We start from the raw sequence: 13025 nt of genomic DNA, 5'->3' as shown, positions 1-13025 counted from the left end.
TGTATAGATTGCATTCATATTTTTGCCACTCAAATGCATTATTTTACATTTTTCTACATTGAACCTCATTTGCCATGTAGTCGCCCACCCCATTAATTTGTTCAGGTCTTTTTGCAAGGTTTCCACATCCTGCGGAGAAGTTATTGCCCTGCTTAGCTTAGTATCGTCTGCAAATACAGAGATTGAACTGTTTATCCCATCCTCCAGGTCGTTTATGAACAAATTAAATAGGATTGGTCCCAGCACAGAACCCTGGGGAACCCCACTACCCACCCCTGACCATTCTGAGTACTCCCCATTTATCACCAGCCTCTGAACTCGCCCTTGTAGCCAGTTTTCAATCCATGTACTCACCCTATGGTCCATGCCACGGACCTTATTTTGTAAACGTTTATGGGGAACTGTGTCAAATGCTTTTGCAAAATCCAGATACACCACGTCTACAGGCCTTCCTTTATCTAGATGGCAACTCACCTCCTCATAGAAGGTTAATAGCTTGGTTTGGCAAGAACGATTCTTCATGAATCCATGCTGATTACTGCTAATGATACCGTTCTTATTACTAAAATCTTGTATATAGTCCCTTATCATCCCCTCCAAGAGTTTACATACTATTGATGTTAGGCTAACTGGTCTGTAATTCCCAGGGATGTATTTTGGGCCCTTTTTAAATATTGGTGCTACATTGGCTTTTCTCCAATCAGCTGGTACCATTCCAGTCAGTAGACTATCTGTAAAAATTAGGAACAACGGTCTGGCAATCACTTGACTGAGTTCCCTAAGTACCCTCGGATGCAAGCCATCTGGTCCCGGTGATTTATTAATGTTAAGTTTCTCAAGTCTAACTTTAATTCTGTCCTCTGTTAACCATAGAGGTGCTTCCTGTGTTGCGTCAGGAGGATAAACACTGCAGTTTTGGTTACTGAAGCCCCCTGATTCACTCGTGAAGACTATTTATATATTTATATATTTATCTATACATTTATGTTTTATGTTTTAGAGACAAGAAATGCTTCTACCCATCTGTTTAAACCCCCTGAAGAAGGAACATATAAGTCCGATTACGGTCTTCTCCGAAACATGTCGGGATGTACACATTAGCCACCTACCCCCCACTATACCCATTTGGATTGGGTTGGTCTTTTGGGTTTGATGGCTTTGGGTGATAGTATCCATTCATGCTTTGTATGTCGTATATCAACTCATTTCCAATATATTCACTTTGTTTACTGTATTTTTGTCTTTTAGATACTTTTTTACCCTTGTAAATCAATAAAGTTGGCATATGTTTGCCTTTTACTCTTAATTACCTTTCCTACTGTTTTTTTTCCCTGCCCTAAAAGTCCAAAGGGGCGCCCCCTATATGCACTTTGTTGCATACAATCTATTTAACACTATATATGATGATGGCAGGCCTACACACCATTATATTCTCATATAATCTAATTTTTTCATTCTTCCTAAGATATGTATACTCACAACAATGCTATATACTTGCCTCTTTAATTCTCGCATTTTTCTATTGACATGTATATTGCATACTACCTGTTAACCTGTTAAAACTTAATAAAACTTTTTGGAAAAAAATAAATTAATTAAAGGCCTAGTTAGGCCCCACCCCATTTTCTGTAGTTAGCTACACACCGAAACGTATAAGGGTGGGACCGTATGCTGCCATGGTTTGGTGTTAGGAAAGGAAAATTACGGTAAGTATTTGATACAATTTTCCATTTTCCTGACACCACCATGGTGTCATGGTTATGCAATAGAGCTTGTCGATCAGCATACCTGTCTCCATGTGTTCATCTCTAGAGACCAGCTGACCCTCGCCTGACTGCTTTTGTAACCTCTCCTCTAAGCATGGCCCCACCCCAGGTCCTATCAGGGAACCCTATATTAACCTGTGCACTGCAAGCCAGCAGTGCTGATCAACCATTGTGTGTTAGCCTCTGTGTGTACTTGCTGTGTTTTCTACATCTGATTCCTGTTACCGACTTTGGCCTGTTCTTAACTATTCCTGTCTGCTCGTGACCCTGACCTTTGGAGTGTTCCCGACCATCCCTGTTTGCCTGTGACCCTGAACCTTGGCGTGTACTCTGTTGTCCTTGTCTGCTTGTGGCCCCGACCTTGGCTTGTCCCTTACTTTCCTTGTTGTTCCAGCCTGCTGCCTCCTTCCTCTTCTCCTGTAGTCTACCGTGAGCGTGAGCTGTGAGACCCTGGGGGCCGCGACCTGGAGCCAGACTGCAGCGCAGTCCATCCTTACCATTAAAGGCTCTGGTGAACACCTGCTGGCTCTTAGACTCCGCGCCCTGGGGAATCTATGCTCTAGCTCCCAGTGGGATCTGTGTCAGTGATCCAGTAGACCTTCCTGGACCTCCCAGGGTTCAGTCCGCAGCAGTCAGCCGTAGGGTCCACTACCTTGATCCTCCTGATCCCAACGGTGTGCATCTGTCACCCAGCCTCTAGGTGACCCGACACATGGCAGCATACTAGTGATAAATAACTAGCTTTCAGGGTGGGATCTACTTTTCAAACCAATCTTCTAATTAGGATGAGACAGAGGACTGAATAGTCCTTCCAACAAAGTCCCCTGATGACAAGGCCCACGGGTCTATTCCGTCAAGTTTGAGTAGGAATGTTGGGGCGACTATGATACCCCTCTACAGATGGACACCATAGATTCCCTTGAATGTGCTGCCTATGAGGCTGCAACTGCTCTGGTAGAGTCACTTCCGCTGATGGAGGCTCGCGACCCCTAGTCCTATATGCACAACCAAGCCTGCTAGGATCCACGCAGTAACCTCTTTCCCTTGATGATTCCCAGCTGGAATGACAAAAGGTTTATTTAGATTATAATGGGAAGGACACATGTAAGAGAGATGGAAGGAGCTGCACACCCCGAAAATAATTTATATGGAAAAGTTTGTTCCCTAATGGGGCTTTAAAACAGCAATGTACAAGATCAAAAAGATTATTTCTTATTGGTATATGAAGAATAGTTTATTTACAAAATGTCCAATAAAATTATTTAGTTAAATACGATATGTACAATAAAGAATCTGGTGCAATGACATAATTCATATTCCACAATGCAATAAAAAACACATTTGTGCACATCATTACATTACATTAAATGTATAGTATGCAAGCCCCAACACATTTCGACCTGGATACGGTCTCTTCAGGGGGCACAATTAGATTTAAAAAAATATATATTACATGTATTCAAAACTAAAGAAATGTATCGTCATTCATCACATTAAATAGATCATGATGGTAGATTTTACTGTTAAAAGGTGGAATAGGTGTTCTATATTCCAGGATGGTCAGAGCCGTTTAAGAATCCGTCCCCCCAGGAGAGAAGAGCCAACCCCAAGGGGCTTACAAGGAGCCACACTGTACACGCCCCCTGAGGGACAGAAGAGCACACACCTGCAACAAATACCCAATAGGAGCCATTTATTAATTAATAAAAGGAAAACGGGAAACCCCCTAACGGGGCTTTACTGCAGCCAATAATGTGGTGTAATCCAATTCCAAATGCAGTAGATAGACAAGAGATTTTGTTGATATAAAACGAATTTTACTTAGTGCATTCTGACATATACAAGTCAGGACATGAACTAGAATGTAACATAAGTCAGGAAGCAATGTACAGTACAGTCAACCATGGGCAACAAAAAGTAGAACAGCATAAATTGTTAAGTCGTGAGATCCTGACGCGTTTCGACCCCAATGGGTCATCTTCAGAGGATAGGTGGTTTGACAACTGTGGGGATGTAAACATACATCAAAAAATCTTTCAAAAACAAAACAGAACCAAACAATATATCTATATCTGCATGAGCAAGTCCATATGTTATAACGTTACCAGTCAGAATTGCTCTTGAATGGTTGTAGACGGCCAGAGTGTGAGGGAGTTGCCCTCTCATGTGTCTCCAATTTCCCAGGCGATGGGTCGGTCCCCCAAGAGAGCGGAAATCGCGCACACATACCTTACGAGGGATCACACAATGCATAACCCCCAAATAGTGGAGGGGAGGAGGGGCATGCGCTGCACCTGCAGGGGGTAATAAAGTACTAAATATAAATAAGACTTTTAGGTCAAGAGGTTTTCACCCCTCGGGCAATGAGGGGAAATATCGTATTACCATAATTTTATGCCATAATTTTTAAAGATATTGACAGGTGCAGGTTGGGAGTGGGTCCATGGATACAGCATGCAAAGAACAGGAAAACAAAGTGATATGAGGAAAAGGTGGGGGGGGAGGGAAAACAGGGAAAAGAGAGGGGGGGGGGAGAGGAGGACAGACCGTGAGGTATGAAGTGTGAATAGAAAAGAAAAAGAAAGAAAGAGAAGCCCAGAGGGTGCAACAAGGGTGATGGAAAGCGAAGACATGAAAAGTGGCAGAATTGCATGCATGTATGTATGGGCCAGTGCCCAACAAACACAAATATAGAGACCTGAGGAATCCTGAGGATCGTGATGTGTGCGTGAATGGTGAGAAGCCAGGGGATCATGAGGTGTAGGGAAAGCCCGGCCCGCCGGCCGGGAGGGGGGGGGGTGGGGAGTGGAATGAGAAACAGGAAAGAAGAAGAGAAAAAAAGGGAAGAAAAAAAAAAAAAAAAAAAAGGGGGGAAAAGCAAGTGAAGTGATAGGGAGACATCAGTGATAAAGTGCTGGGGTAAGTGCAGAGCAAAGCCAAACAAACGACCAAGAAAATGAATAACAGAAAGTGGTAAAGATATGGGTGAAGGGGGAGTGAGCGCGTGTAGGAAAATGAATAAGTGGATAAATGTATGCGTGAAAAAAATGGCCTTACGTGTAGGGCATGATTGATCAAGACAACTTGAACAGAGTTCTGAAGAGTTTGAAGTATATGAGAAAAAGATTGATTATTAATTGATACAGATAAGACAAATAGAAGTTATAGTATGAAAGGAGAAGCAGTAAGGAAGTACATAAGTTCTTACCGGTTAATGTGTGAGGCTACAACACGGGGGCGTAGGAAGGGACCAATGAGTCCCACCAAGCCCCCTTGTAGCCTGGGTATTTTATAAGGATACTGATTAGGCAAAAATGTTGCAGGTGCAGGCAATTATCCCCTCCCATGTCCGGTCCTCCAATGGGGGAAAAAAAGCGCCGCATCGGCGGCGCTCGCTGTGTGGTCCCCCCGGCGTTCCGGAGGAGTAGTCCTCCTGGGTCCACCATCGCCTCCGCCGCAAGTGCGCAGGCGCCGTGACATCACGCGCACGCGCTGCAGGTCGCACGCGCGCGAGCACGGCACCCGGAAGGGATCCGGAATGCCGCTGGCAGGGAAGGAGATAGCGCCCAATACAGGTGCCGCCACCTGGTGGGCGCTTGGGGAGACGCCGGGCCTTTGCGTCTCCCCACCCTGCCAGGAAGGCATGTGTGACACGGCCCCACCCCCTCAAAAAAGGGGACACGACCGGCCAAAGGCGATAACCTTAGGGTATCTCAGCCTGGGAAAACAGGAGCGGGAAGAGGGGGAAAGATCCATAACGGGTTATTACAAGGCCGTGGTTGAAACTTCTAAAATACAGAGGATCATCAGTTGGCCAGGGAATGTATAATCTGCACAAAGCCACTGCCACAATATAATTAGTAAAATTGCTAGTACAACATAACATGGTAAATCTTAATTCGAAAGAAACTGTGAACTGTCTTTCCTGTGAGATGGTGTTCCCAAAGGGTCTACATAATTTGAGTTACAAGGGAATGCGAGTTCCTATACGTTGTGCTGTTGGGACCAAGAGGTGCAAAGTTACATGGTTGAGAATGAAGGTAATCATAAATGAATAAAATTGTATGTTCATATTAAAACATCACATTGGCCCAATCTGCACCTATAGGTTCACTCATCCTGGGTAGAACAAAAATCACAGTCTCAATACAATAAAGTAGGTTCAACAGGGGAAAACCATACCAAAGTTGTGAACAACAGGAGACAGTTCATAGTTCGTGTCGTGACTCGAGTGTCGAAAACAACGGGGGAGGGGTGTTTAACCACCCAGTAAGTACAACAACAGAAAAAGGGGACACTCAAAAGAGCACAGACACAGGAGGCTGCGCACCCCAAAATATATATATGGAAAACGGGAAACCCCCTAACGGGGCTTTACTGCAGCCAATAATGTGGTGTAATCCAATTCCAAATGCAGTAGATAGACAAGAGATTTTGTTGATATAAAACGAATTTTACTTAGTGCATTCTGACATATACAAGTCAGGACATGAACTAGAATGTAACATAAGTCAGGAAGCAATGTACAGTACAGTCAACTATGGGCAACAAAAAGTAGAACAGCATAAATTGTTAAGTCGTGAGATCCTGACGCGTTTCGACCCCAATGGGTCATCTTCAGAGGATAGGTGGTTTGACAACTGTGGGGATGTAAACATACATCAAAAAATCTTTCAAAAACAAAACAGAACCAAACAATATATCTATATCTGCATGAGCAAGTCCATATGTTATAACGTTACCAGTCAGAATTGCTCTTGAATGGTTGTAGACGGCCAGAGTGTGAGGGAGTTGCCCTCTCATGTGTCTCCAATTTCCCAGGCGATGGGTCGGTCCCCCAAGAGAGCGGAAATCGCGCACACATACCTTACGAGGGATCACACAATGAATAACCCCCAAATCGTGGAGGGGAGGAGGGGCATGCGCTGCACCTGCAGGGGGTAATAAAGTACTAAATATAAATAAGACTTTTAGGTCAAGAGGTTTTCACCCCTCGGGCAATGAGGGGAAATATCGTATTACCATAATTTTATGCCATAATTTTTAAAGATATTGACAGGTGCAGGTTGGGAGTGGGTCCATGGATACAGCATGCAAAGAACAGGAAAACAAAGTGATATGAGGAAAAGGTGGGGGGGGAGGGAAAACAGGGAAAAGAGAGGGGGGGGGAGAGGAGGACAGACCGTGAGGTATGAGGTGTGAATAGAAAAGAAAAAGAAAGAAAGAGAAGCCCAGAGGGTGCAACAAGGGTGATGGAAAGCGAAGACATGAAAAGTGGCAGAATTGCATGCATGTATGTATGGGCCAGTGCCCAACAAACACAAATATAGAGACCTGAGGAATCCTGAGGATCGTGATGTGTGCGTGAATGGTGAGAAGCCAGGGGATCATGAGGTGTAGGGAAAGCCCGGCCCGCCGGCCGGGAGGGGGGGGGGGTGGGGAGTGGAATGAGAAACAGGAAAGAAGAAGAGAAAAAAAGGGAAGAAAAAAAAAAAAAAAAAAAAAAGGGGGGAAAAGCAAGTGAAGTGATAGGGAGACATCAGTGATAAAGTGCTGGGGTAAGTGCAGAGCAAAGCCAAACAAACGACCAAGAAAATGAATAACAGAAAGTGGTAAAGATATGGGTGAAGGGGGAGTGAGCGCGTGTAGGAAAATGAATAAGTGGATAAATGTATGCGTGAAAAAAATGGCCTTACGTGTAGGGCATGATTGATCAAGACAACTTGAACAGAGTTCTGAAGAGTTTGAAGTATATGAGAAAAAGATTGATTATTAATTGATACAGATAAGACAAATAGAAGTTATAGTATGAAAGGAGAAGCAGTAAGGAAGTACATAAGTTCTTACCGGTTAATGTGTGAGGCTACAACACGGGGGCGTAGGAAGGGACCAATGAGTCCCACCAAGCCCCCTTGTAGCCTGGGTATTTTATAAGGATACTGATTAGGCAAAAATGTTGCAGGTGCAGGCAATTATCCCCTCCCATGTCCGGTCCTCCAATGGGGGAAAAAAAGCGCCGCATCGGCGGCGCTCGCTGTGTGGTCCCCCCGGCGTTCCGGAGGAGTAGTCCTCCTGGGTCCACCATCACCTCCGCCGCAAGTGCGCAGGCGCCGTGACATCACGCGCACGCGCTGCAGGTCGCACGCGCGCGAGCACGGCACCCGGAAGGGATCCAGAATGCCGCTGGCAGGGAAGGAGATAGCGCCCAATACAGGTGCCGCCACCTGGTGGGCGCTTGGGGAGACGCCGGGCCTTTGCGTCTCCCCACCCTGCCAGGAAGGCATGTGTGACACGGCCCCACCCCCTCAAAAAAGGGGACACGACCGGCCAAAGGCGATAACCTTAGGGTATCTCAGCCTGGGAAAACAGGAGCGGGAAGAGGGGGAAAGATCCATAACGGGTTATTACAAGGCCGTGGTTGAAACTTCTAAAATACAGAGGATCATCAGTTGGCCAGGGAATGTATAATCTGCACAAAGCCACTGCCACAATATAATTAGTAAAATTGCTAGTACAACATAACATGGTAAATCTTAATTCGAAAGAAACTGTGAACTGTCTTTCCTGTGAGATGGTGTTCCCAAAGGGTCTACATAATTTGAGTTACAAGGGAATGCGAGTTCCTATACGTTGTGCTGTTGGGACCAAGAGGTGCAAAGTTACATGGTTGAGAATGAAGGTAATCATAAATGAATAAAATTGTATGTTCATATTAAAACATCACATTGGCCCAATCTGCACCTATAGGTTCACTCATCCTGGGTAGAACAAAAATCACAGTCTCAATACAATAAAGTAGGTTCAACAGGGGAAAACCATACCAAAGTTGTGAACAACAGGAGACAGTTCATAGTTCGTGTCGTGACTCGAGTGTCGAAAACAACGGGGGAGGGGTGTTTAACCACCCAGTAAGTACAACAACAGAAAAAGGGGACACTCAAAAGAGCACAGACACAGGAGGCTGCGCACCCCAAAGTATATATATGGAAAACGGGAAACCCCCTAACGGGGCTTTACTGCAGCCAATAATGTGGTGTAATCCAATTCCAAATGCAGTAGATAGACAAGAGATTTTGTTGATATAAAACGAATTTTACTTAGTGCATTCTGACATATACAAGTCAGGACATGAACTAGAATGTAACATAAGTCAGGAAGCAATGTACAGTACAGTCAACCATGGGCAACAAAAAGTAGAACAGCATAAATTGTTAAGTCGTGAGATCCTGACGCGTTTCGACCCCAATGGGTCATCTTCAGAGGATAGGTGGTTTGACAACTGTGGGGATGTAAACATACATCAAAAAATCTTTCAAAAACAAAACAGAACCAAACAATATATCTATATCTGCATGAGCAAGTCCATATGTTATAACGTTACCAGTCAGAATTGCTCTTGAATGGTTGTAGACGGCCAGAGTGTGAGGGAGTTGCCCTCTCATGTGTCTCCAATTTCCCAGGCGATGGGTCGGTCCCCCAAGAGAGCGGAAATCGCGCACACATACCTTACGAGGGATCACACAATGAATAACCCCCAAATCGTGGAGGGGAGGAGGGGCATGCGCTGCACCTGCAGGGGGTAATAAAGTACTAAATATAAATAAGACTTTTAGGTCAAGAGGTTTTCACCCCTCGGGCAATGAGGGGAAATATCGTATTACCATAATTTTATGCCATAATTTTTAAAGATATTGACAGGTGCAGGTTGGGAGTGGGTCCATGGATACAGCATGCAAAGAACAGGAAAACAAAGTGATATGAGGAAAAGGTGGGGGGGGAGGGAAAACAGGGAAAAGAGAGGGGGGGGGGAGAGGAGGACAGACCGTGAGGTATGAAGTGTGAATAGAAAAGAAAAAGAAAGAAAGAGAAGCCCAGAGGGTGCAACAAGGGTGATGGAAAGCGAAGACATGAAAAGTGGCAGAATTGCATGCATGTATGTATGGGCCAGTGCCCAACAAACACAAATATAGAGACCTGAGGAATCCTGAGGATCGTGATGTGTGCGTGAATGGTGAGAAGCCAGGGGATCATGAGGTGTAGGGAAAGCCCGGCCCGCCGGCCGGGAGGGGGGGGGGGTGGGGAGTGGAATGAGAAACAGGAAAGAAGAAGAGAAAAAAAGGGAAGAAAAAAAAAAAGGGGGGAAAAGCAAGTGAAGTGATAGGGAGACATCAGTGATAAAGTGCTGGGGTAAGTGCAGAGCAAAGCCAAACAAACGACCAAGAAAATGAATAACAGAAAGTGGTAAAGATATGGGTGAAGGGGGAGTGAGCGCGTGTAGGAAAATGAATAAGTGGATAAATGTATGCGTGAAAAAAATGGCCTTACGTGTAGGGCATGATTGATCAAGACAACTTGAACAGAGTTCTGAAGAGTTTGAAGTATATGAGAAAAAGATTGATTATTAATTGATACAGATAAGACAAATAGAAGTTATAGTATGAAAGGAGAAGCAGTAAGGAAGTACATAAGTTCTTACCGGTTAATGTGTGAGGCTACAACACGGGGGCGTAGGAAGGGACCAATGAGTCCCACCAAGCCCCCTTGTAGCCTGGGTATTTTATAAGGATACTGATTAGGCAAAAATGTTGCAGGTGCAGGCAATTATCCCCTCCCATGTCCGGTCCTCCAATGGGGGAAAAAAAGCGCCGCATCGGCGGCGCTCGCTGTGTGGTCCCCCCGGCGTTCCGGAGGAGTAGTCCTCCTGGGTCCACCATCGCCTCCGCCGCAAGTGCGCAGGCGCCGTGACATCACGCGCACGCGCTGCAGGTCGCACGCGCGCGAGCGAGCACGGCACCCGGAAGGGATCCGGAATGCCGCTGGCAGGGAAGGAGATAGCGCCCAATACAGGTGCCGCCACCTGGTGGGCGCTTGGGGAGACGCCGGGCCTTTGCGTCTCCCCACCCTGCCAGGAAGGCATGTGTGACACGGCCCCACCCCCTCAAAAAAGGGGACACGACCGGCCAAAGGCGATAACCTTAGGGTATCTCAGCCTGGGAAAACAGGAGCGGGAAGAGGGGGAAAGATCCATAACGGGTTATTACAAGGCCGTGGTTGAAACTTCTAAAATACAGAGGATCATCAGTTGGCCAGGGAATGTATAATCTGCACAAAGCCACTGCCACAATATAATTAGTAAAATTGCTAGTACAACATAACATGGTAAATCTTAATTCGAAAGAAACTGTGAACTGTCTTTCCTGTGAGATGGTGTTCCCAAAGGGTCTACATAATTTGAGTTACAAGGGAATGCGAGTTCCTATACGTTGTGCTGTTGGGACCAAGAGGTGCAAAGTTACATGGTTGAGAATGAAGGTAATCATAAATGAATAAAATTGTATGTTCATATTAAAACATCACATTGGCCCAATCTGCACCTATAGGTTCACTCATCCTGGGTAGAACAAAAATCACAGTCTCAATACAATAAAGTAGGTTCAACAGGGGAAAACCATACCAAAGTTGTGAACAACAGGAGACAGTTCATAGTTCGTGTCGTGACTCGAGTGTCGAAAACAACGGGGGAGGGGTGTTTAACCACCCAGTAAGTACAACAACAGAAAAAGGGGACACTCAAAAGAGCACAGACACAGGAGGCTGCGCACCCCAAAATATATATATGGAAAACGGGAAACCCCCTAACGGGGCTTTACTGCAGCCAATAATGTGGTGTAATCCAATTCCAAATGCAGTAGATAGACAAGAGATTTTGTTGATATAAAACGAATTTTACTTAGTGCATTCTGACATATACAAGTCAGGACATGAACTAGAATGTAACATAAGTCAGGAAGCAATGTACAGTACAGTCAACCATGGGCAACAAAAAGTAGAACAGCATAAATTGTTAAGTCGTGAGATCCTGACGCGTTTCGACCCCAATGGGTCATCTTCAGAGGATAGGTGGTTTGACAACTGTGGGGATGTAAACATACATCAAAAAATCTTTCAAAAACAAAACAGAACCAAACAATATATCTATATCTGCATGAGCAAGTCCATATGTTATAACGTTACCAGTCAGAATTGCTCTTGAATGGTTGTAGACGGCCAGAGTGTGAGGGAGTTGCCCTCTCATGTGTCTCCAATTTCCCAGGCGATGGGTCGGTCCCCCAAGAGAGCGGAAATCGCGCACACATACCTTACGAGGGATCACACAATGAATAACCCCCAAATCGTGGAGGGGAGGAGGGGCATGCGCTGCACCTGCAGGGGGTAATAAAGTACTAAATATAAATAAGACTTTTAGGTCAAGAGGTTTTCACCCCTCGGGCAATGAGGGGAAATATCGTATTACCATAATTTTATGCCATAATTTTTAAAGATATTGACAGGTGCAGGTTGGGAGTGGGTCCATGGATACAGCATGCAAAGAACAGGAAAACAAAGTGATATGAGGAAAAGGTGGGGGGGGAGGGAAAACAGGGAAAAGAGAGGGGGGGGGAGAGGAGGACAGACCGTGAGGTATGAAGTGTGAATAGAAAAGAAAAAGAAAGAAAGAGAAGCCCAGAGGGTGCAACAAGGGTGATGGAAAGCGAAGACATGAAAAGTGGCAGAATTGCATGCATGTATGTATGGGCCAGTGCCCAACAAACACAAATATAGAGACCTGAGGAATCGTGAGGATCGTGATGTGTGCGTGAATGGTGAGAAGCCAGGGGATCATGAGGTGTAGGGAAAGCCCGGCCCGCCGGCCGGGAGGGGGGGGGGGGGTGGGGAGTGGAATGAGAAACAGGAAAGAAGAAGAGAAAAAAAGGGAAGAAAAAAAAAAAAAAAAAAGGGGGGAAAAGCAAGTGAAGTGATAGGGAGACATCAGTGATAAAGTGCTGGGGTAAGTGCAGAGCAAAGCCAAACAAACGACCAAGAAAATGAATAACAGAAAGTGGTAAAGATATGGGTGAAGGGGGAGTGAGCGCGTGTAGGAAAATGAATAAGTGGATAAATGTATGCGTGAAAAAAATGGCCTTACGTGTAGGGCATGATTGATCAAGACAACTTGAACAGAGTTCTGAAGAGTTTGAAGTATATGAGAAAAAGATTGATTATTAATTGATACAGATAAGACAAATAGAAGTTATAGTATGAAAGGAGAAGCAGTAAGGCTTTCTCACCATTCACGCACACATCACGATCCTCACGATTCCTCAGGTCTCTATATTTGTGTTTGTTGGGCACTGGCCCATACATACATGCATGCAATTCTGCCACTTTTCATGTCTTCGCTTTCCATCACCCTTGTTGCACCCTCTGGGCTTCTCTTTC

The sequence above is a fragment of the Aquarana catesbeiana genome, linkage group LG07 (assembly GCF_042186555.1).
Source record: "Aquarana catesbeiana isolate 2022-GZ linkage group LG07, ASM4218655v1, whole genome shotgun sequence".
Classification (NCBI taxonomy): Eukaryota; Metazoa; Chordata; class Amphibia; order Anura; family Ranidae; genus Aquarana; species Aquarana catesbeiana.
This window is presented reverse-complemented; position numbering follows the sequence as displayed.